We start from the raw sequence: 24,927 nt of genomic DNA on the forward strand, positions 1-24,927 counted from the left end.
ACACACTTATACTAAATGATAACTGGGTCGAGGGAGATATCAAGGATTATTAAAAATTCCTAGGATTCAGTACAAATTAAAACAAAACATACCAAAACCTATGGGACACAATGAAGGTAGTCCTGAGAAGAAAGTTAATACGACTAAGTATCAACATCAAAATATTTGAGCCGGGCGGTGGTGGCGCACGCCTTTAATCCCAGCACTCGGGAGGCAGAGCCAGGTGGATCTATGTGAGTTCGAGGCCAGCCTGGACTACCAAGTGAGTTCCAGGAAAGGCGCAAAGCTACACAGAGAAACCCTGTCTCGAAAAACCAAAAAAAAAAAAAAAAAAAATTTGAGAGAACTCAAATTAATAAACTAAACATGCACCTTGCATGGCTTAGAAAATAAGACTCAAAAACAGTACATGGGAAGAGAGAATCAAAATTAGGACTGAAAAACTAATAAAATGAAACAAAAATATATAGGTTAGTTGTTTGCGAGGATTCACAAGATTGACAAAACTTTTGCCAAAATAACCAAAAGAAAAAGAGAAAAGACCCAAATTAATGAGAGCTGAAAGGAAGACATTACAACACTGAGAAAATTCAGAAAATCATAAGGACATACTTTAAAATTTTATATTCCACTAAAATTGAAAATCTAAAAAAAAAAAAAAAAAAAAAAAAGATTTCTAGATGCAGATGACCTAACAATGTTAAACCAAGATGAAGTTAAGTACCTTAAGCAGACCCATAACAATAAAGGCAGTAATTTTAAAAAGGCCCAGGGCCAGGTGGCTTCAGTGAAGAATTCTACCAGACTTTCCAAGAAATAACAGCAATATTCCTCCAATAGTTCCATAAAATAACTGATGCAAAGAGGGAAGCTTCATCCCTCCCTACTGGCTAGCTTTCATAGTGCTGGAAGACGCTATGTGTGCTGCCTGAAGAAAAAAATATTAGCAGTCTCACCCAGCAGTGAACTCAGTGAGCTACAATAGTGAGCAGCTCTGTGAGCTACGCCAAGCGCTGCAACAGCAGCACAAATATTATGGGAGTAACCAACCACTTTCTTCTTAGACTTCAGGGTCCCTCCACAAGAGAGAACTTACGTCTGGTGCTATTAAATGGCCAAAAATCCATGGCAAGCGAGGTTATAGGTCCTACAGGAGAATCTATACTACTATTCTGCTAAACAAACATAGTAATAAATTTCTCCTTAAGTTCTTATCTTTACACCCAAAGAATAGTCCATCTCTCATCCCTGGACAAAGAAGCTTTTTTTTTTCTTTTTCTTTTTGTTAAAAAAAAAAATATGGAATGCTTCATGAATTTGTGTGTCATACTTGCGCAGGGGCCATGCTAACCTTCTCTGTATCATTCCAATGTTAGTATATGTGCTGCTGAAGCGAGACAAAGAAACTTCTTTTTACAAGAGATGGCAATTAATACACAGAACCACAATTTGTCAAGATGCAGAGAATAAGAGAGTGGTGGAAAGCTCCACTCTAAATGTGACAACCATGTCACATCTCCAATTCTTTCCTCAATAAGGCTCAGGGATCATCATGGAAGAGAGGACAGAAAGACTGTAAGAGCCAGAGGCAGCGGGAGGCTGAGCAAAACAGTCTTCTCTGGCTGTAACAGTGGCACTGCACACATGAACTCAACAGTGGCTATGACTGCATCTACAAGACTTGCACATGATAAGCAGCCAAAGTCCTAGCATGAATAGGGGAGGGACTAACGAAGTCTCAGCCCAGCTAGGGAGCCAGCTGTTGGCAACTAATGGATGCTGAGATGGGAAAGTCAGTTTTCTTCGCAGGTACAGAGAAGCTACCTATCACCTGTGGTTAAAAGAAAGGAAAAAGAGACAGAGCAACTATGCTGAACATGTCTACCAGTATAAGAAGTTTCCGGTGCAGACTTTAGTATATTTTCTGTATAGAGTCATATCATCTGCAGATAATGATACTTAGGTGTTTTCTTTTACTATGTGCATCCCCTTTATATTATTCTTGTATTTTATTGCTCTAGCAAAGACTTCATGCACTATGGTACACAGGAGTGTATAGACCCAAAACCAGAAATATATGGACAGCACAAATGGAAGTTGAGGAACCATTAATTAATTTTTTAAGAGAATATGAAGTGGGGTAGAGAACCAGGGAGAAGTTAAAGGGATAGGTTAGAGCTAAAATATATTACATGAAATTCTCAAAATTATTTAAAAAGAGAGACTGAGAGAACAAAGTTGAGAGGAAAAAGTGGGAGGGGCAAAATCAGGGCATTTGAAAGGAAGAAAAAGGGGTAGATTTGATCAAAATGTACTATATAAACTTAAGAAATTCTCAAACAATTAAAAAACAAAACATCCTATGACAAGCCAGGCATGGTATATACACCTGTAATTCAAACACTTGGAGGATATGAAGAGGATGATCAGGAGGCCAAGGCCATGCTCAGCTGCCTACTGAGTATGAAGTCAGCCTGGCCTACATGAGAGCCTAACTCAAACAACAACAAAAAGATCATAAGTCAAATTTAGTCATCTTAAAGAAGAAGAGAATAAGATCCAGAAAAGATCTGATTTAGTTTAGAATGCAAGCCAGTCTATGCTGTACAGACTGACTTTGTGCAGCCAGTATTTCCAAACACTGAAAGATCACCCTCAAATAATCTTCACGGGCTAACCTAGGCCACCCATGCCTTAGTTTATGAAGAAACACATACTACCGCATTATCCCATGGAAGCTCAATCATCAAGAGCTCCACATTGAAAAGCAATGTTAACTTGCACAATGATGTGAAGGTGACACATTTACATTAGTTGGTTAAAACTAATGGAATTATGAAAATGTGCTGATACTAGTAAGTACACAATCTGAGACAAAAGTGGATATAACAAAGTATGTGAATGTTGTCACCAATAGTCAAGAGGACAAGGGCCCTAAGCTGATAAACTTAGTGTGCTAAGGGAGGAGGAAGAAAAGGGTACACATATCCCCAACACCAAGAAAGACTAAGGTAACTAAAGACTGCCCAAGGAACAAGTTAAAAAACACCACTAAAACACAAAGCCAAAACCAGTACTGTAACATCCCGAAAACTGTGGCTCAAACTGCAGTCTCATCTATCAGGAAAGGGTAGGCAGGGTCTCACAAGGAAGAAAACGCAGGACAATGCCCAAATCTACTTCATGCACTCCTATTCTATCCTTTACAAAATGCTCACCAGTGAACCCTTACTTAAAACTGCACTGACAATTTATTTCAGTGATTAGAGCTAGTACTCCTGCTGACAGAAGCAGAATTTGTGCTAAAAAATAACTAGTTTGCAAAATTGTCCAACTTTCAATTTAACACATTTTAATGTTTTTAAAAATCCATTTGTGTTACATAAGTCTTAGGCATGAAAATATGCACTTATAACTAGGAATGTTATACTACTTTAGTTCTCGAGGAACAGATAAATCAAGTGTCTAACTTCTGTATATTAAATTGGGGTCATCTTTTTCAGGGCTGGGTGGTGAGTGGAAAAGAGGACAGCATATGATGGCAGCAAAAGGACAGGAGCCAGGATTTGTGCTAAAACATGGCTTGTATTCACTCTCAAATCTAGCTCCTGCTGGGATGACATGGGCTTTGTGACAGCTGGCTACATGGAAGCTGAGGGAGGGTTGTTGTTTTAGCTTTTTCACTTTGAGAATCTCCTATAGCCTACGCTGGTCTGGAATTTAGTGTATAACCAAGAATGAGCTTAAATTCCTGATCCTCCTGTTTCTTCTTTTGGAGTATTAAGATTACTAGGGAATCTCCACAGTCAGTTTTATGATGCATATGGGACAAGCATTCTACCAACTGATTACATCATCAGCTCTGGAAGCTCCTCTTAGTTATGCACAGTTAATGGTGCAGAATTTCCAGATCCCCAAAGAACTCGAATTCTGCCTACTTTGATTTGAGTTTGGGTGGGGAACCTAAGTTCTGGGTAAGCATACAGCCCAAATGACACCTTAATTTCAGCCTTGCAAACTCCTGAAGAGCAAACCCAGTGAGATATAGCTGGACATCTGCAGAAACTATGGAACAGTAAGTAGGTGCTATGTAAGGCTCCTAAGCTTGGGTTAGCTATTACACAATAACAGGATGTACAGTTAACAAATAATGTTAAATAAATGGCTTCCCATTCCATTACACGCTTTGAATACTAAAAGCTGTATCTATCAAGGTTCCCAAATACATACATACACACACACACACACACACACACACACACACACACACACACACACACACTTTGATGTTCCAACAAATAGGTCACTTTATCTCCGATCCAAAACAGTTGATATGCTATATGCTAAAAAAAAATAAAGCCAGGTAGAGAGCATAGTCATTGTAACTAAACAGTGTGTTAAGTAAATATATAAGAAACAATGGGCCAGGTGGTGGTGGTGCATGCCTTTAATCCAAGCACTCGGGAGGTAGAGGCAGGCAGATCTGTGAGTTCGAGGCCAGCCTGGTCTACAGAGTGAGATCCAGCAGAGGAACCAAAACTACACAGAGAAACCCTGTCTCAAAAAAAAAAAAAAGAAAAAAAAAGAGTAGAAACAATGGGAGCTTTAATAGCTTAAATATAAAAGGTCACCCACAAACACCTGTGCTTGAACATTTGGTTCTGAGCTGATGGGGCTTCTGGGGAGGTTTCCCCAACCTTTAGCACATGTGACCTAGCTAACAGAAGTGGGTCACCAAGGGTGCACCTTGAAAGATAGATACCAGACTCTGTCGTTCCCTAGAGTCTGCATTGTGTTCTTGCAGCACCATGAAAGAATTCTTCCGCTTCTTGTTCTCAGAGCCACACCTTCTCCATCACTGGTCCCAGCAGTCCTTTCTTTGGGTATTGTATCAGAGAGATGAGAAAGTCTAGGAAAGCAAGGGCTTGTTTCCTTCTCTTTTCTCTTGTACTCTCTGAACATCCCAAATGGTGGCTGCCACCCTAACTTTTTAAAACTCCCACTATTTCCAGTTACTCAGGCATGATAGTGCCTTGAGATTTTAAAATAATAAGACCACAATGTCTTTGCTCTTCCAGAGAAAGAGGTTGTGTTTCTCAGTTTTTATGACCCTGAACTTACAGCTAAGATTATCGTCTATTCTCAGAGTATTTGTACCAAAAAAGCAATCGTAGCTTTGTATTTATTTTAATCCTCCCAACACAAAAGAAAGTATTGCATAAATAAGACTAAAATGTTAAGTGGGGAAATAGCTGAAATCAAATCAATTACCTGTACACCTCTGCAGTTGTTCTTCGAGGCCAGACAAGATCTCTGCACTAAAGAGGTAGTTCTTTGCTTCTTCCAACCTCCAGAAAGGCATCAAGCAAATGGCCAGCACCTCTGAAGTCGCAAGGTCCCAACAATAAAATCTATTCTCGTCTCTTCCTTATTTACAAAGAGTCAAATAAATGCCCAGAAGAAGATAAAGGTAAGTACAGGTATCTACTATCTGAAACATTTACTGTGCACCATGACTACATTAAAAGTGATTGTACTGCAGAGAAAATATTAGCCATTTTTTCACTTCCCTCTTTGCAAAGTATTATCAGCTGTTTCATCATTACTCATACAACTTCTACAAAAAATTTCACATGCTAAACAACTCAAGATAATTTGGTTTCACCTAACAGCAGTGACAATAGTTTACATTATAACCAATTAGTAGTTGTTCAAAAACATGTTAGCTTCAAACTAAGAATATTTGTTCAAAATAAGCACTCAACAGTTTCTATGTGAATGACATCTGTGCACTTAATTAAAATAATTGTAGATGTCAATACTGGTCAAAAATAACATCAGCACATAAGTACAAGACAAAGAGAATAAAAACACATCTATTAATAGCACTATAAATACAGCCTATTCATGCATAAGGCTTCCAATATTGAAGGAGAAACACAAAGTACTTGTATAGTGTTAATTGTGGCTTTTCTTCACCTGGCACTGAACTTGCTTCTTATGGCCAGGTCTCAGAAGATCATTTATGTCTCAGTCAGGCCTAAGCTGTCTAACAGATCACAAAAGATCAGAGGGAGACACACATGAAGCAGGCAAAGTCTTTGCAATAGATTAACCACTGAAAGCAATGAAAATTCCTGAAGTTTGGACATGGATTTAAAAATAGGAACTAAGGACTATAGCTCTGCAGGGCATGGGTACATATGTCTAGGAAACCTAGCTCTCAAGAACAAATGTTAACAGATGACAACTGGCCTGACAAACCATGTTCACTTCTATTAGCTTCACGTAAGTCATCAGATCATCAGATGAAATCACCAAAAGGCAGGACCAGACCCTAATCAGTATATATACAAAATCCCTTGCTTTTGAGCTAACATGACCATAAGACATAGGCACCATTGACCAAGGTTCCACAAAACAGAGGGAAACAGGAGTTATCTGTCAAGAATACCAACATTGGCTAGATGCACTCTTTTTCATTTCTTGGCAATACAACTTTTTTGACTAGTTTCCTTAATGTTAAGTGATTTATAATTATTTTACCTTTAAAAACAGTAATAAAATATTACAGACAACCAAGAAAAACTATGCACAAGAACTGTTAAATATCTCCTACTTTATGCTGTATTCTTTAAGATTACTAACATATCATGCAGGATGGAAGTTACAATTTCTGACTCTAGGGTTTGTTTAGGGTAAAATCTTGTCATGACAATCACCATGACCAGAGCCACGTTCCAAACATCATTGGGTACTAGGACTGTAGAAGTTCTTCATATGCGTTATCTTATCTTCCAGGGTTACAATGACAGTCATGTGGATTTTAATTCTGTACTTATAAATATATTAAAAAAATTCATCTTGTCAGGCCTAATAGTATGTTCCTTTAATCCTAGCACTTGCAACTGGGAGGCAGAGTCAGGCAGGTCTCTATGGATTTGAGGCCAGACAAGGCTACAAAATAAATTAATCTCACATATTTCACACATAACACAATGTATGGAAATAAAACTCAAATAAGAAAATTTTAAATGGTAAGTTCACACTGTCCACTCTATCTCCTCCCATGTACTTCATATGTGCACATACATATATATGGACATCCACACATCCTCATACTTAATTTTTAAACAAATCTTAACACACCACTTGGCATCTTTCTAAATTAAGAATCTGTACTGACTGCATTCCTTAATGTTAAGTGATTTATAATTATTTTACCTTTAAAAACAGTAATAAGGACAGATCCAGCTTACCATCTAAAAGGACCAAAACACTGACTCTCTTTTTCTACTGATGATGTGTAGGTTTCTTCAAATACTTTGTTAAAATGAGTAACTCTATGAAAGGTTTACTGTACATGCATGTTTATATACACACAGAAGCATTCTTAGGACAGACTAAAACCTAAGGGTGTGAGGACAGCTTCCAAATGTTGTTTGAATTTCTAAAGGTCTTATAATAATAAAAAAAAAAAAACCCAGAGCCTGATATTGGGGTAAATGTTGAAAGATCAGAGAGACAAAGGAACAAACCACCTCCTCTTTCTTACCTTTAGGACTCCTCAGCCTGAAAAGCCTCTAGTCCCTCTCTCGTCATGCCTTACATACCTTTCTCCACCCAGTCATCACTTCCTGGGATTAAAGGTGAGTGTGCTTCCCAAGCAAAGGCATGAGATCTCAAGTGCTGGGATTAAAGGTGTGTACCACTGTAGTGGGTAGCCATTCCAGCTTTGATCTGGAAGTTCCAAACCCCATTGAGACTTCAGCAACTGTCACACCTACAAGGCGGGGCCAAGGGAGGTGCCTGGAGACTGGAGAGCTGGATCGGCGGGCTAGGGCTCGGTTCCAGGACCCCGGACTGGAGAGGTGGACCAAGCAGAGCTCCAGAGAACACCGCTGGACTGCGATACACCTTCCCCAGACCCTGCGACCTACCTATCCCTTAATTTGTAAGTTACGCCATTAAATAAATCTCCTTTTAACTACGTGGAGTGGCCTTAATAATTTCACCAATATACCACCACTGTCTGGCTTCTATGTTTAATCTAGTGGCTTATTCTGTCCTCTGATCTTCAGGCAAATGTTATTAGGGTACACAACGTATCACCACATTATATCACACATATCAAGATGTTCATACATTTTAACTTTTAACAGAGAGGACCAAATGGAAAATGTTAGAGGAAGAGTTCACCTAAGAGACAGTACCAGATAGGCCTCCTTCTAATAGTGTGTGTGAGCCATGTTCCAATGCTCCTCATAAGAACTTATGTAAGGAACCTATTTTTACCTCTACACTGCCAGGTACTTTTTCTAAAAAAACTATGCGAAATGATATAGACGACTCAAAAATAAATGTTACTATGCAAAATTTTCTGTTACTTAAATGATCAGATCTGACACCAAAGGTTTAAAATGCCTGTGTCTGTAGGGCAGCAGTGTTGCTAAAACCTATAAGTGCATTTCTAAGAAGATGTGATTAACAACAGGGCAGTATCCTAGAGATGAGGCACATACAGAGACTGCCTGGAAGACATTCATGGATGAGGTAAGAGGTAAGGCTCCAACCTTGTATTCAATGAGTCAAGCCTAAAGAGTCCAAAACAAAGAGGAAGATACAGGACAAGATCAGCCTCAGCAGAATTCAAAGTCAGTACAGATGATGACAGGACATGCTCGTGGTCTAACCTAGCTAAAGGATGGACTGGCTAGGGACAGTTGGGCCTTCTCTGACTTATCAAGGGTCTAGTTGAATAACACAAGCTAAAGAGCACAGAAATACAAATAAACCTTTCCAAAAAAAAGTGTGTAAAGAACCAGACATACTCAGAGGCAGTGATTCAAAAAGACACTAACCTCTGCTCCACATACACAAATCCTCAATACAGGGTTAGTTCCCTAGCAAGCAAGACCTTCTTTAGACACAATCTAGCCTAGAAAAACTCACCTTGAAATGATGGTCAGCAAAGTAAAAACAAACTTCAACTTTTCCATTCATTATTTTATATTCTGATTGTATCTGCAGATCAATCATTTTGAACCAGAGACAACAGCATGCTCCAGCTAAAGCAAGAGAGATGAGAGCAAACAGGGCAGCATCCAGAAATACGGCTCACACACCATGGGTGAGTTCCACATACAAGCCTTTCTGCAGCTTACCCATCTCAAGCACAGCCAAAATGCTGCACATCATTTAATTTAATTATCAGATCTTTTACTTTGCTTTCTGATTTCTCTGATATACTCGAAAAAATCAGTAAAAGGTACTTGAAGATGAAAAAGCCAAAGACAATTCAGAAAGCAAAATGGTGTAATAGTGTGTAAACAGAAGTTTCTTGTCCCAACCGCCTGTTTACAAGTAACCACTCCGAGGCTTATATTAATTGTAAATGCTCAGCCAATAGCTCAGGCTTTTACATTTTAAGTTAACCTATATTCCTTACTTACACTCTGTCACACGGCGGTACCTTCATTAGCATGGCACGTTCATCTCCTGCTCCCTCTGCGCTTACTGGCAACTCCTGACTCTGCCCTTCTCCTACTCATCATCCTTAGTTTGGTCACTCCACCTATACTTCCTGCCAGGCTACTGGCCAATCAGTGATTTATTAAACCAATTCAAGTAACAAATCTTTACAATGTACAAAAGGATTATTTCACAGTGATGGTGCACTTTATAGAGGTTAACGACCACACAAATCAATCAATCAATCTCTCTCTCTCTCTCTCTCTCTCTCTGTGTGTGTGTGTGTGTGTGTGTGTGTGTGTGTGTGTGTGTGTGTGTGTGTGCATGTACATTTTTCCTATGTAGGCACATGTGGAAGCCCGAAGCTTTTTCTCCACCTTATTTTTTCAGGCAGGGTCTGAGCTTGCCATTTAGGATACACTGGCTGGCCAGAGAATCTCTCAAAGCCTCCCATCTCCTCTTACTAGCTCTGGGACTAAAGATGTATGCCATCACACCTGACATTTAATGTGGGTACTAAGGACAGGAACCTGGGTCCTAGTGCAAGCACTTTCCCCACTGATCTATCTGCTCAGCTCTAGAAGAACATTCAAGATATGGCCCATATATAAACCTAAGAGTTAACTCTGCTAACCACATCTGTTTTCGTAAATAAAAACAAATTTTACATCTTCTCTATCCCTGAAACTGATCATCGCATGCCTGGATTCTAACGCCCACTGCAGATTGTGGTTCTATCTGTACTTCCACGATTATCAGTAACCCCTTGGGCACAATATTAAATACACTATAATGACAAGTGGGGCTGAAAAACAGAAGATTTCCCCTGTTTTATATTTCTCCTATTTGAATCCATAACATAACAAGTTTATACTATCAAATCCACTGAAATTCAGATGGTTTGAGTGAGCACAATTTTAAATAAAGCAACTGGTATTGACCTGAATAGATTGGTTATTTCAGTATATTATCAATCATGAAATCAGCCCAAAATTGCTAAGACAGCATCTTCAAAGGACATTTATAAATTTGAGAGTTTCTTAACAGCACATTTCATTTAGCCTTTCTAAGGTTCTACTCTGTCTTCTTTATAATCATCCACTTTTTTCTATTGACTCTCAACATTTCATACATTGATATCAATCCACTGCCAGCTGAAATAGAGCCATGTATTTATGAAGTGCTCCCATGAAGTCCTTCAAATTAAGAAGACATAAAAGCCATGCATTTGTGCAATGCTTCTGTGAAGTCATTCAAATGAAGACATGTAACAATCCTGCAGTGTGGGTAGTTTAATACTTTCTTGTATTTCCAGAGAGCTGGCTGCACACCTGGCACTCAGTGAATCCTCTTACCACTAAGACCTATAGTTTCCTATCTGAAAAGCACAGATCAAGAACATCCATCTCAGAAATGGTGAGATGGCTCAGTGGGTAAAGGTGTTTGCCACCATGCCAAGAATCAGAACTTGATTCCCCAGGAGAAAATATACTGTCACCAGTTGTCCTCTGACCTCCTCAGGCAGCACATGTACAGACACACATACACACATGCACACAAAATAAATAAATATAATGGAACAAGGAGGAGGAGGAGGAGGTCTATTTCAGAGTTCAAAGCCAAGTTGGGCAACACAGTAAGAGCCTGACAATAAATCAATCACAGAAACTCCATGAAAACTAAATGAATGTAGTGATATTGAATACCAAATTGAAGATAATATTTACTAAACATGAATATATCTTCACCAGAATTTTCTTATAAATTATACCTTAGTAATATGCTATATAAAGGGTACCAATCCCTTTAAAAAACTAGTGACTATAAAAGAGGTTGCCTATACTTTCTATGATGCAACACATACTTTCAGGCATTCACCTTAACAATTGAAATATTTCTACACCTTGTATCAGATCCAATTCTGTTCATGTTAATTTCACCCTAATTTTTAGACTCAATGCTAATGACCCAAGTTGCATTCCCAATTGGAGTGAGTCCTGGATAGCTATTCCAGGTCTTCTTACATGTCCTTACCAACCTTTGACTATTGACTATTAGTCCTAACATTACATGGAAACTACAGGTGAATGTGAACAAGATGTCTAATAAGTTTCTTTACATTGTCAAAGATGACAAATGGGCAAGCCACCTACAGAACACTATAATTTGAGCCCTCTCCTGTGACCAGGGAATCCTAAGTGGCATAACCTGGCTAGCCAGACATTGGGGAGGCTATGTGAGTGACCCCAGAGATGTGATCTCTAGCTCTGGTTACTCTCTCATCTACACAGCACCTCAAAACTGCAACCCCTTATTCAGGCAAAAACTCTGTGAAGAAAGTAACACTAAAATGAAAACAACCAAGCAAAGTAAGAGAAAATTTAATTTTTAAAACAAAGCTTACCTAAGTATAAGCTTGGAAATATCATTCTATGAGAAATAAGATTGAAAAAATATATACTGGATAATCAAGAATTACCAAGTTACTATCGACCGGACCACAGCAGCACTTACGTCCTTTAGAGCATAGTGCACTCAAATGCATGCATATTATGACTACTCAAATCTGCTACCCATCAGAATAGAATAATATATATATATATATATATATATATATATATACTGAAAAATATACTTTGCAATAATTCAAAGGATTATGAAATTTGACTGATGGCATTTGCTGATGAATTATTTTATCTTCCATAAGATTCCTATTGTTTTCCTAATATGAATAATTTTCCTCCCAAGAGTTGAGTGAAATTAAAGAGCAGTAGACATTTGCCCCATTACCCTGTAAGGAAGGTTTCACACATACACAGTGATCTTAAATGCCCCTGCAACCAGACATAAAACATCTTCCTACTTCAGAACATACATAATACTGAGGCAAAAGGAGCTACTAGGACAGAAGCAGCACAATATATAACTTCTAGCCAAACAGGACGGCAGACACCAGGATCCTGGCACTCTGGAGGCAAAACCAAGAGGATCAACAGTTCAAGCACATTCTGTAGTGAGCCCATGTCTCAATAAACAAAATAAAGTCAAGACATTAAATGGGGGAAAGCCCAGAGGACCTTCACAACCCTACACAAAGAACTACAGGCACTAAAGGAACGCTACGAAGAAATGGTCTTCCCTAGGAAGAGCACGTCAATTCCTTATCCAATAGCAAATAGCCCTGAAAATATACATACAAAGAACTTTATGCAGACTGAGGAGGTTGTATCTTATGTAATTCGACACGACAAATCATGCCAAAAGAGGCCACTAATTTGAATAAAAGCAAAGAGGAGTGTATGGGAAGGTTTGGAGGAAGAAAAGGGAAGGGGGTATTGCCTCAGTATTATGTATGTCCTGAAGTAGGAAGATGTTTTATGTCTGGTTGCAGGGGCATTTAAGATCACTGTGTATGTGTGAAACCTTCCTTACAGGGTAATGGGGCAAATGTCTACTGCTCTTTAATTTCACTCAACTCTTGGGAGGAAAATTATTCATATTAAGAAAACAATAGGAATCTTATGGAAAATTATTCATATTAAGAAAACAATAGGAATCTTATGGAAGATAAAATAATTCATCAGCAAATGCCATCAGTCAAATTTCATAATCCTTTGAATTATTGCAAAGTATATTTTTCAGTATATATATACATATATATATTTTATTCTATTCTGATGGGTAGCAGATTTGAGTAGTCACAATATGCATGTATTTATAATCTCATCATAATATGATGTAATTATAATCTCAAAAGATAAAAGAAATATTTTTTGAAAAAACTAAAGACAAAAATCTACACGATCAGGCAGTGCTTGACCAAATTAGCTCCGAAAGAATATCTGCCTGTGTGGTCTACACAAACACCAGGGAGTGTCAGAACTGTCACAACAGACGGCAAAGAGGTAAACAATTGGTAGATGGGAGACAAACATTTTGCATCACAAGCATTATGAAAAAGACGGCTGAGCGGGGCGGTGGTGGTGCGCGCCATTAATCCCAGCACTCGGGAGGCAGAGCCAGGAGGATCTCTGTGAGTTCAAGGCCAGCCTGGTCTACAGAGCGAAATCCAGGACAGGCACCAAAACTACACTGAGAAACCCTGTCTCGGAAAAAAAAAAAAAAAACAGCTGGAAGGCATATCTACCATAGCACGGCAGTAAGCACAGTCAACCCACCTACTAGAAAATTCACTTCCCATTTCAACCATTATCAACAGTGAGAGAAACTAACGTGAAGCACTTCCTAAAATTACGAGACCCACCCTGATGAACTATTCCTAAGTTGACTGTTAGCTGTGCATTTTTCCGCAAAAATGATGTTCACTAGAGGACTGCATATCGACTAACCGAAACAGAGGAGTTTCTGAAAAGTGTAAGTGCCCATCAGAGGAAGGACTGTATCAGAAAGGGAAAGAGACAGAGTTCTCAAGCAGGACACTCAGGTGGTGAACTACTCCAGGATGCCTTCAAAGAGGAAAGGCAGACTGGAGAAGGCATACATGGTCACATCTAGAGACAAGTCCAGGAAAAGATGAGAAGTGTAGAACAAAACCCAGAAAACATGCAATGCTAAAATTCGCCATAACTGGCAGGTTCACAACTGAGATTTTTAATTCCATAGGCTACAGTGGAACAGGTTAAATGGGTGGTTCTTTTTAACATTTCTTTTACTACTTGATTGAGAATTTCATAGGTGATTACAGTATTTGCATCATTGTCATCCCATAGGATCTCACATCCAGATCCTCCATCCACTCCCATTCAATTTCATGACTGAATTATTGCTGTGTGTGTGTATATATTCATATATATAAATACATCCTACTGGGTCCATTTAGTATTGTTCATGTGTATACGTGCTTAAGAATGAATACTTGAGATTGGAAAGCCTATCAGGATTGTGCTGGACAGTTTTATGTCAACTTGATGCAATCTAGAGTTATATGAAAGGAGGGAACCTAAATCCAGCTGTGCTATTCATGGGGAGGGCCCAGCCCGTTCTAGGTGAAGTCACCCCTAGGCTCGTGGTCCTGGTTTCTATAAGAAAGCCAAAAGAACAAGCCATGAGGAGCAAGCCAGGAAGCAGCATCCTCCATGGTCTCTGCATCAGCTCCTGCTTCCAGGTTCCTGCTTTGTTTAAGTTCCTATCCTAGCTTCTTTCAATGATGAACTGTGATATGGAAGTGTAAGCCAAATAAACCTTTTCTTCCCCAACTTGATTTTTGGTCATGGTGTTTCATCAAAGCAATAGAAATCGTAACTAACACAGGAGAAGACTGATTCTCCCTTTATTTTCAGTAGCTATTAATTGCTTGTAGGTCTTCATCTAGGGTGAGGCCTTGAAGGAAGCCACAGAGTTGGCCTGGAAAGGCATAGGTGTTCCAGGTTAGAGTCCATGACTCCTGGGACACAATGTGCCTTCCAGTTCCTGAGAGATCAATGTACTCCTTCAGGCAGTAAAGCATTCAGACTATATCTGAAAGTACTACAATCCAGAAATGGAGGGCACACTTGAGATCCAGATCTTAAGGCTAGAAGACACACATTTTTGATCCAGATCTTGAGGTGGGAAGAAATACCTTTAATCTGGGCCACACCTTCTGCTGGAAGCCTGTATAAGGACAATGAAAGAAGGAAGGGTTTGTTCAGTCTTCACCTGCTTACCCTCACCTTGTCAGCACATCCATTCCTTCACTAGGGAGCCTACTTCTTTGGGATTCCAGCACATACAAAAGACCAGCTGGGACACCCAGCCTCATGGGACTAAGCAACTATGATTCTTGCACTTCCAATCAATGCTAGCCATTGTTGGACTGCAGCCTATAAGTCACTCCAATAAATTCCCATATCTATATGGAAATTTGTATGTCAGTCTGTCTGTATGTATGTATGTGTATAGATAGATAGGTAGATAGCTACATAGGCAGGCAGGCAGGCAGGCAGACAGACAGATATTCATTCCATAAGTTCCGTGACTCTAGAGAACCTTGAATAATACAGGCTGCTTTGTGTTTCTCTGTACATTCCTCTGAAAGTCAAGAAAACCTAGAATCTTGATAGGACAATTGGTGTTAGACATTAATCTTTTGTTTCCTGTATAGTTTGCAAACGTCATTGTATCCCGGCCACTACAACTGTATTGATCCTGGAAACTGACACAAAATTCGGTTTCTGATGAAAGTATAAAAAGTCTGATTGTTCTCAGTTAAACTGTTACAGCCTCAGTTTTACTTTGGCCCTCCCAACCCCAGCCTGGTTTCATTCCTCGTGGCCACATCAGATGACTTTGGCCCAGTAAGTAAGCGTCCTTACAGGGCATTATGAAATTTCCCATATCCACACTGGGAGTCAACCAATGTCATTGCAGAGGTGTTTAGGTAACCATACAGGTAAGATTTTATGGGTGTAACTCTCTGTCATATATATAAGATGCTATCTCATGAAATGTGCCGGTCCTCTGGCTCTCATAATCTTTCCATCCCCCCTTTGTAATGTTCCCAGAGCCTTGGGTGTATAGGTTGTGTTACAATTTACCAACTGAGGATGGGCACCCTTCATTCAGTTGTTCTTCAGAATGGATCCTCTTAGAAAGGACTCTTCTTAACTCGACATGTCTCAAAAGAATTCTGTATACCTCGAAAGCCAACAGAGAGGGTATGAACATGGCTCAGTTGGTACTCACCTAGCATGAATTTAGAACTGAATTTGATGCCCAGCACCATATATACTAGGCATGATGACACACAGCTGTAATCCCAGCATTAGTAAGGTGAGGAAGAAGGATCAGAAGTTCTAGGTCATCGTAGCCTACATGGACATTTCAAGGCCAGCCTGGAGAATGCAAGAAGCTATTTCAATATTGTTTTTTTTTTTTTAATTTTTAAAAGCCAACAGAGGAAAAGTAGGAGATGCTAGGACAACAAAAATATACTTCCATCATATTCGATCCTTTACTTCACTATAAAAACACAATAATGAAAATATGTGGCACTTTGATATTTCAAAAACACTACAGACAAGGAGATCATCTGAAAATATGGAAGAATGTAAGTCCACTGTTTTGAGAGAGTCCTAGGAGCAGATGTGAGCCAGAGCCTGGGGCTCCTCACTCAAGCTATTTATCTTCCATGGCTACAACACTGGAAATGGACAAACAAATTCAAGGCCCTATTTTTTTTTAAGAGGGGAAGAAAAGGTCCTATATCTTCATATCTTCCATGCCAGAAATTCATAGAAAAGAGTGTTCTTAAAGAATGTATGCCCTACACCACAAGAAAACCCACACAATCAACTAACCTGGGCTCATAGGGGCTCACAGAAACTGAACTGCCAGCCAGACAGCTTGCATGGGACTCACCTAGGCCCTCTGCACATGTTACACTTGTGTAACTTGGTCTTCCAGTGGGACTCCTAACAGTGGGAGCAGGGGCTATCTCTGATTCTGCTACCTGCTTTGGGAGCCCTTCCTTCCTACTGGGTAGCCTCAATCAGCCTTAACAGGAGAGGAGATGCCTAGACTTACTGCAACTTGATATGCCATGGCTGGCTAATATATACAGAAAGCCTGCCCCTTTCTGAAGAGAAAGGAGGACTGGATGGAGAGGAGGAAAGGGGAGGTTGAAGGGAGAGACTGGGAAGAGGGGAGGGAGGGGAAACTGTAATTGGAATGCAAAAGACTAATTAATTAATTAATAATTTAAAAAAGAACGTATGTCCTAGGTGATTATTTTCGAACGTGGTCCATAGTGAATTTGAGGACACAAAAGTGATGAGAATCAAGACAAACCAGTTCCTGGTTAAAATTAAAATACTTTTTCATGTTGAGAAAAAGAAGGGCGAAAAGATAATATAAAGAATCTGAAAGCCAATTATTAATGCTACCCTGTATTAGAACCCAGTAAAAATAGACATCTCCTTTAACAAAAACAAAGGGTATTCATTTAGTTATCTTAAGATCTACTAAAGAGGTTACTTTAAAGTGATCTAAAACAATATCATGAATTTCAAGAATTCTTTATTTCTTATTATGATCTCTGAGAGAGGTAAAATTTCCCCAAAGCTATTGGGTCAGTAGTATGAGCCAATGGCCAATATGCTATTTCAGAAAAGCAAAGGTCACTATCAATGCCAGGGGACTCAACTCAAAGCAAGTGGTAGTAGGGGCTTAGCTATCTATTCCCCAGAATTCCTGGTTATGTAGTCTAGTTACTTAAGGAAGGATGAGAAAGGAGACAGGAGGAAAAATAAACTCAGAGTGTGGTATGCAGTTATCCAGGAAGTCACTGTAAAACCAAAGGAAATTCCCTCATAATCTACAATGTCAGGTTTTTCTATATTTCTATTCTTCATAAACTGACCTAGCAATTAAGATTACTTAAAAACAGAATGTGTAATATTACTAGCAGAGTGTCCTTTAAAAAAAAATGAAAGATTAAATTTGTGAACTGCTTTTTTCTTACTAATTTATTTTAGGAAAATAGTTAATTCAGAAAGAAATATACAGGAATGACTTCCCTGGAATTTGGTAACTGAGATATCATGCCAGCATAAAGAATTACAGCTAAGAAGCAGCTACTTCCAGCTTCATTTATAAACAGTCTAGGCTGATTTACCATGATCAGGATTTCTACACATCAACTCAATAATTAATGTCTGCCATGCCCTTAATGCAGGGTTGAGCTGAAAACTGGGAATAACTGCACTAATTACTTGGATTGATTGAAGAGAATCTGAAGTCATTGCAAAACAATAGTAAATTAATATAAACTATATATAAACAGATTATAAATGTTGCCAGTGTGATCCAAAACACAACCATTATGTACCCCCACATGCCTGTTAAGTGTAACTGAAGGAGGTACCAATCTTGCTGCTTTGTGAACAAGCTTTAGGGCCCCATGTGGACAACAGGGTCAAGTCTGTTGCCCTGGGAACTGGAGCTTCAACAAAGATGGTGAGCAATGAGGAGAAGGAGGAGCTACAGGCCCATCCAGCCCGTCCCTGCTAGAGACTGAGTGGGAGAGACCATCCCCATTCTCCTATATAAGGACCAGCAAAAGAGTACTGTAGCAGCCACCTGGGTTAGGCTTCGTCTGCTGGGTCACATAAGAGCCATAACAAGATGCTGTTTTCTTATACCCAAGGCTACAACCAACCCCAGCTCCTGAGAGTTACAACACCAGAGGAAAGGGATGCAGAGCACACATCGCACAGACAGGCCAAGAAATGGTGCTGAACTGAACAATATGAACCAGCCTCCTATGGGCTGTGGCCTGCATGGTAGAGTCAGGAAGGAAGCAGGAAACTGTCACACAGATAAATGTGTATTTCAAATTGTCACCATGTACTGCCAAACAACTTTACACAAAGACTGACCACCAATAATATAAGGAAAGGAACTTTCCAGTTCTTCACAAGCATGGCATTTATGAGGCTTTCTTTTTCCTCCATCTCTGCCAGTTGATGATTAAAAGTACAGGCTTTAACAATCTCTCTTAAGAACATTAAAAATGTTTTCACACTTTTAATAAATTTCAGTACTTTTTTTATTGAGTCCCTATTCTAAGATACTGATTATTTTCTTAGTAATTTGCCCATCAATACCTATAACAAATATTGCAAATGCTGGTCATTTGTATATTATTCTTCATTCTGGTACTTAACAACTATTCACTGGAACTTTCCACCAAATAGATGGTATGTTCATAAACAAGACAACCATTTTGTTCATGGCCAGTGTGATAACATATACCAACACCTGCTGACAACCCTGTTGCCTAAGCTGCAGGAAGAGTCCGTGATCTGCAGTGGTTGAGTGGTCTCACAGACTAATCTGGCATGGAAGCCACACTCTGCTGAAAGGGACGCCATTCAGGTAAGCACTCAGGCAGGCTCCACAGTGGGTCGGTCCCTTGCTAGGCCCATGCAGTGCTGATGGCAGAGAGGGCAGGGTGCTACATGCATGAGCTAGACTAGACTCAGCATTGAGGAGATGTGTTAATATAGCATCCCTTGCTATGCAACTCGATCTTTCTGGAGTCTGGCCTAGAGTATGAGGATGGGGGCTCAGGCATACAGTATGCTAGCACTTCCTCTCATTTTTGACTTTGGAAAAGGTAACCCACTTGAAAATGTCCATCAGAGCTGCCATCCTGGAAGATGATGAGTATCCAAAAGTGACTGTCATGCTGCACATCTGTGTAGCAATCCTGCATTGCTCTAACACTCCTTGTAACTAAAAGACTAGTTTACTTTAAAAAGTGTGTTTTCCAGTGAAAGCCATTTTTGATAAATGCTCAACTGTTTCAATATGAAACTGTGAGGTACACAGGAAGTAAAGGAGACAGATGTCTGCCACTGCCTCCTTCCTGCTGCAAGATGGCATGTCTCTCAACAAGATAATCTCAAGAGGCAGGTGACAAAGGAAGTGTATGATCTGTTCTCTACAGGAAGCCATTTGACTTGCCCTCAAATGCACATCTTCAGGGGAGATGGCAGCTAAGATTCAGAGAGCCAACTAGATTTCACGTTAGAGACAGCAAAAGCTCCCAACCTAGGCAATTAGCTAACAGCTTTCTATGTAGATGTAAATGTAACTTGAGAGGATGAGGTAAATAGATACAGAAGTGGGGGGGGGGGCTGTCCCCACTTTTTCCCCCCAAGGCACTCTTGAACAGGGAGAAATAAGGAATATGTAAACAGAAATAGAGAGAGAGACAAGACAGAAACACAGAATAGCCATGGGAGGGGCTAGGTCAAAAACCCACCAGCCCTTTCTGTCTCTACTAAAGGGCTTTTAAAGGAATGCCAAGTGGTGGAGCAAAAGGCCTCCCTTGAGCACAGCCAAGTACAGACCATCCTAGATACCTGGTGACCATGAATGTGGTCAAGCCATCCCCTAATGCAGCCCTGTTGTGTAAAGCAAGCTCAGATCTCACTAGGAAACCTTTGTGGGCTCCCACACTGAAATTATGAAGCAAATATAGAGGAAGTAGATACAAGATAGAATAGTACAAAACCTTAGCTACCTGACCACTCTTCACCTCACGCAAGAAACAGTTCCTAGGGCCGGGCGGTGGTGGCGCACGCCTTTAATCCCAGCACTCGGGAGGCAGAGCCAGGCGGATCTCTGTGAGTTCGAGGCCAGCCTGGGCTACCAAGTGAGTCCCAGGAAAGGCGCAAAGCTGCACAGAGAAACCCTGTCTCGAAAAACCAAAAAAAAAAAAAAGAAAGAAACAGTTCCTGACCAATGCTATAAGAAGCAAAGACAACACAAGAACATTTTCATCAACACTACTCAGTCCTACCTCTACTTGTGTTCAACTCCTACACATCCAGGACATACCACAAGGCTACTTCTGCAAATAAAATGAGAACAGATGAACAAACTAGATTTTGAGTCTCCCAGCATCATGACAAATGCCGTCAATCAGCTCAATATAATTAAGCCTGGGATATACATACACAGTAACAAGAGAGAAAATGGGGAAATGATCACCTTGTACATGGGATTCAAAAACAGGGGTTCTGTGGAAGCAGAAGAAAGCCATCCCACTTTTTATTCCCTTCATGTCCACGTGACTCTTGCTCACAGGTACACATGAGATTTGGGTAAGAGATGACTCTGGATAGACCTGGCTACCTGCTGTTACAGGCTTTGTGTCAAACCGAAATCCAAATGCCCAACATAATATCATTAGGCAGTGGGGCCTTCTAGAAAATGACTAGGTCATGGCATAGAACATCATAAATGAGACCAGTGTTTATGTGAGAAGTAGAGACCTAACTTGCCTATTCCAGAATGTGAGGAAACAAACAAGAAGGTGTCATTAAAGAGAAATGAGCCCTCAGGATTCACCTAAACCACATGCTTCAATCGTGGACTTCCGAACTCTAAAGAGTAGCTTAAGCATCTGAAATAAACTGAGACATGCTCTCTGCCCAGGGCACAGGGTGGGTTAAGCACCCTAGTGATACACTTATCTCTACCATTCAACAAATCAAACAGTGTTTCCCTACTATTTGATTAGTTATAGGATTGGAATTAATACTCAGGAACACTCCAACTCCCATCTTTGATTCTTAAGGACAGGTAGAGTATTTCACTCAAACTTACCAGCTATACTGCTATGCAAAAATATGAGGAAGCTTCTCCATAAATATTTATTAGAAAATACTTCTTTCACACATTACACATATATCAAATTCCTAACCTTTCCAAAAATCAAAATATTAGCTACTTAGATAAATTAACATTAACATTCATTTAAAAAGCACTTAAGAGAAGCGAGCTGTTCTGGCCAAGTAAGTCAATTCTAAATGTACAAGCAAGAAGGTATCACTAAACATTTATTCTCTAGATCAGACTTACATGAGACAGGGCACATCAGGAAGCTAGTCTGCCAGCTATCACCCTCATCAGTAGATATGGACCAGAATCTTCCTAAAGCAGTAACACCAGAAACTGTCCACCAAAACTTGTAAGTGTGCTGACACTAAGGCTAACAAGGTTCTATGTACCAGTGTCCCCATACTCTGCACATGTTTCTTCAACATTCTCATGGCAGAATTTGTGCCTGAGAACCATATCCAGTTCCAGCACAAAGAACTTAGGGAAAATTAATTCACAAAGAATACTGAACAAAAAGCTACTGGGTGCTTCAAGCTCCACTCCCAGAACCCACGGAAGATTACTTACTTAGCTTCTCCAAAGTGCTTTCCTCAAGCAATCAGCATAATCTTCCTGCTTCAAAAACTTGCTGGCTAAAATCTTGCAGGGGTCTTCAGACTCCATAAATTGCTCTATAAATAAACTCAAATATCTTTGTATAACGCATAAAATTCTTTATAAATTGGCTTGAAGATTGCCACATATTGACACACAATGAAATTTGGGAGGTGTTTGAAATTCCCAGTGTTCAGGGTGCACTCCAAACCAATTAGCTAAAGATGCCCAGAGAAGAGAGACAAGCATCTGCATTGTTTTCTTAATTCCAAGGGACTCAAATGTTCAGCAAGCTTTGGGAGCCACACACCCACCATTGCCTCCTTCTCTAGATTCACCTATTACCATTTCCACCACAAAACCTACCACACCAGAACCCATTTTGCTTTTTCAACACTTTCTCATGTTGTCTCCTTTGAAGGGTTTTGCTTAGGATATCCCCTCCTTCTGGAATCCTACTCCTCCATTAAGGATTGGGCAAGTCTACCTCCCAGAATAACTCAATTCCTACAAAAGGGTTCTTTAAATAAAATTACTGGCAGCACCGTGTGAACTCAGTGAGTTGAAAAGGAGAGTACATGAAGTTGTGAATAAGAGTGGTGGAGGAAGGGATACAGGAGGAGCTCATGGAAGGGGTTATCAAAATACTGTATTCGTGTAGGAAATTCTCAAACAGTACATTTTTAAAAAGAAAAACTAAATGTCTAGCCACGAGAAAACCAACAAAGTTATCAACAAGGAAAACACACGTTAAACAGAAATTCCAGCAGGTCTTTGCTCTAGAAATTGTGAGCATGACATGGGAATCAGATAAACTGAAGAATCCGGCCCTGCTCTCACTTTATCCAGTGCATGTTCGTGGATGAGTAGAGAGCAAAGAACCCAGTCAGAATTGAGGAAGCACCAAGGAAACTAGAGCTAGCTGGCAGCAGTCTCCTGCTGAAAGACTCTGGCGGATCCCAACCTGATGACAAGGGGCGTTTATAACAACGAAAGCAGGCGGCATTTGAATATACGGTCATCTGAAGCTTATTTTGAAATGTAAAACTTACATTCACATGGGGAGACCACAATGTGGTTTCAGTTCACTCTTGGGGTAAAGGTCTGCTAGACTAGCTTAATTCACAACCACAGGAGCATACTGTGAGGGCTCTTCATATCACTGCAGACCTGAAAACAGAAGCCAAGGAAAACCTCTAAAGGCCTGCCTCTATTGACCTGATTCCCAGCTAGGCCCCACTTGCCAAAGATTCCAGAGCTTTCAAAACAAATTTTCTCAGGGAAAAACTAACATATACAAGATGAGCCTATGGGGACATATCCAATTCAAACCATAACAGGGTGACTGGTTCTTTGCTCTTTACAGATCAGCTTGCCTTGCTTCCCATAACATTTCAAACAGGCACACACCCATTCCAGAATCCTCAAATCCTAGCCACAAGGTGTCCAGGGTGCTCATGCCATGGGACCCCTCCTAAAGGCCCAGGCTCCTATGGAACAAGAACACATGCAGCTTAGTGAGCAGCTGAGAGCTTAAGCAAGGGACAGACAGAGTCTATTGTCTGGCACTGGTTCTCCAGTAGCTACTTCAGTACTTTTTGCGCAGGGTGGCCACACTAAATTTTATCTGAACCCCATTTGGACCTCTTGAAATTTATATTTGGAATCATGGCCTTGAAAACCTGAGCGATAATTCTTCAGGGAACAAGAGCACAAAATAGAGGGCAAGAACAGAAGGCTCCGCATTTTCTAGCGCATTCTGAGAATAACCCTATTTTTCAAAACCCTCCTCAATGAGCACATTTCCCATGGCTACAGAGACAAGCTTGAAGCTTTGATAGTCCTTTGCTTTTTCTGCTGTCTTACTCTAATATTCTACACCATTGTTAACGTCTTTCCTAGGTTGGCAACATTGTCTCCAAGTATCAAACAATAAGGCCTCAGATAATAAAGGCAATTCCCAGTCGATTTCTCAGAATTGTCATGAAACTTAAAATGAGAATGTATGAAAAAGTCTTCTGAAACAGAAAATATCACACAAATGTAAGTTACAAGACTTATTATGGATTAATAGTAAGCAAAGCCCAGGGGAAATGCTCACTGAAAATGTTATGCTTTAATTTCTGGGGATAAATGAATGTATTATGAAGCTGCCATACTTCTGAATTAAAGATACATTCATAAAAACTGAAGCTTTATTTATAATTTGAATTGTTTCCAGAGGATGGTCCCAAGCTATTCGCTTTTTTCAAAATTACCTACATGTATTAAAAACTGTAGATATATAGAAAGTTCATTAGAAGTCAAGGAGTTTTATGTTTCTAAAGTTTGTTTGTAGATGAATATTTGTATCATAAAACCCATGAGCATTCAAAGGATTCTATAACATAAGAAAAACTAGTTAAGCTAAATTACAACCCCAATCACATCTACAATGAGTAAATTCACATAGGACCACAATGGATATGCCACAATGAATCAGAAGTGCAGTACAGCTACAAAGCAAAGCAAGCTGGATAACTATTTCTACCTCAATTTTAACAAGGTCAAACAAACCCAAACAGAAACCTGCTGTGGGATGTTCTGTACATCAAATGTGTTGCTGAATGGTCAATAAATAAATCACTGATTGGCCAGTAGCCAGGCAGGAAGTATAGGCGGGACAAGGAGGAGAATAAAGCTGGGAAGTGGAAGGCTGAGTTAGGGAGACACTGCCAGCCGCCGTGATGA

The 24,927-nt window shown here is 39.8% G+C and overlaps 1 protein-coding gene and 1 non-coding gene across 5 annotated transcripts in view; both read right to left on the reverse strand.

Annotated features, from left to right (window-relative positions):
* Fars2 (phenylalanyl-tRNA synthetase 2, mitochondrial) overlaps positions 1-24,927 on the reverse strand; it is a 456,192-nt gene that overhangs the window by 377,878 nt on the left and 53,387 nt on the right. The gene's annotated exons all lie outside the window — the stretch shown is intronic.
* LOC128104792 (U6 spliceosomal RNA) lies at positions 1,294-1,396 on the reverse strand. Its single transcript, XR_008216098.1, has one exon. It is a non-coding gene; the product is annotated as a U6 spliceosomal RNA (small nuclear RNA).

This window comes from Peromyscus californicus, unplaced genomic scaffold, assembly GCF_007827085.1.
Source record: "Peromyscus californicus insignis strain IS unplaced genomic scaffold, ASM782708v3 Scaffold_8__1_contigs__length_139910024, whole genome shotgun sequence".
Lineage (NCBI taxonomy): Eukaryota > Metazoa > Chordata > Mammalia > Rodentia > Cricetidae > Peromyscus > Peromyscus californicus.